At 46.1% G+C, this 1,031-nt stretch overlaps 1 pseudogene; it reads right to left on the reverse strand.

Moving 5' to 3' along the window:
- Positions 1-297: 297 nt before the first annotated feature.
- LOC110208656 (small ribosomal subunit protein uS10 pseudogene) lies at positions 298-728 on the reverse strand (annotated as a pseudogene).
- Positions 729-1,031: the final 303 nt, after the last annotated feature.

The raw sequence follows: 1,031 nt of genomic DNA on the forward strand, positions 1-1,031 counted from the left end.
ATCCTTATTCTGATCTCACTGTCACCTGGACTCTGCCTTGGGGATTCCAAGCTCTGATAGGTGATCTTTTGCTGTATCTCACCCAGACTACATCACTTCCCAATCATCTCTATGCCTTGCTACTGTACCGTGCATCCCTTCTGCTTCCCTTTACATGTTTGCTTCCTTACTAGAATGTCGTAAGCTTCTTGGGGGCGGGGAACCATCTCGCTTCCTTTATTTGCGTCCCCAAGGCTTAATACAGTGCCTGAAACACAGTAAGTTCTTTTTTTGTTGTTGACTCCAAAGATATCAAAGAAAATTTAATAGTTGCAATCAATTTATTAAACGAGATGATTGGTTAGGCATCTGCAATGGTGACTTCAACTTCTACACCTGGTTCAATGCTGATAGAAGTGATCTGTTTAACAATTTCAGAAGGACTGTGCAAATCAGTAAGGCGTTTGTGGATTCTCATCCGGAACCGATCCCAAGTCTTTGAACCTTCACCGCAAGAAGTTTTTCTAGTTGTGATTCGAAGTGTCTTAGTGGGCATTCGAACAGGTCCCTTCACTTTCAAGTTCTTTTGTTTGGCTCCTCTAATTAGGTCAGCACACACTTTCTCGAGGAATTTCATGTTGTGGCTGGTGAGGGTGACCCGGATTCGGTGAATGGCCACTTCGGGCTCCACGAGGGTCTTGCCGGAGGGTGTTGCCAGTGTCTTTGAATGCCATGGCAGTGGAGCGGCTTCCTGACCAACTTATTCCTCGGTGAGAGCGAACAGGGTGAGTCACGAGGAGGAGAGGCAGCGACTGCCGGCTCCACGCGGCTGCAGCGGCGATCCCTTCATCAAAGAGACCATAGTAAGTTCTTAAAAGATGCTCTAGTTATCCATTTATCTGGCAGCTATGTGGTGCAGTGGATAGAGAGCCAGACTTAAGTCTGGAAGATGCAAATTCATATCCTGCCTCAGGTGTCTACCAGTTTGATACGGGACAAGTCATTTAACTTCCCTCAGCCTTATTTTCCTCATCTCTAAAATAAGGGACAAA

Source organism: Phascolarctos cinereus, unplaced genomic scaffold (assembly GCF_003287225.1).
Source record: "Phascolarctos cinereus isolate Bilbo 61053 unplaced genomic scaffold, phaCin_HiC Scaffold_5;HRSCAF=322, whole genome shotgun sequence".
Lineage (NCBI taxonomy): Eukaryota > Metazoa > Chordata > Mammalia > Diprotodontia > Phascolarctidae > Phascolarctos > Phascolarctos cinereus.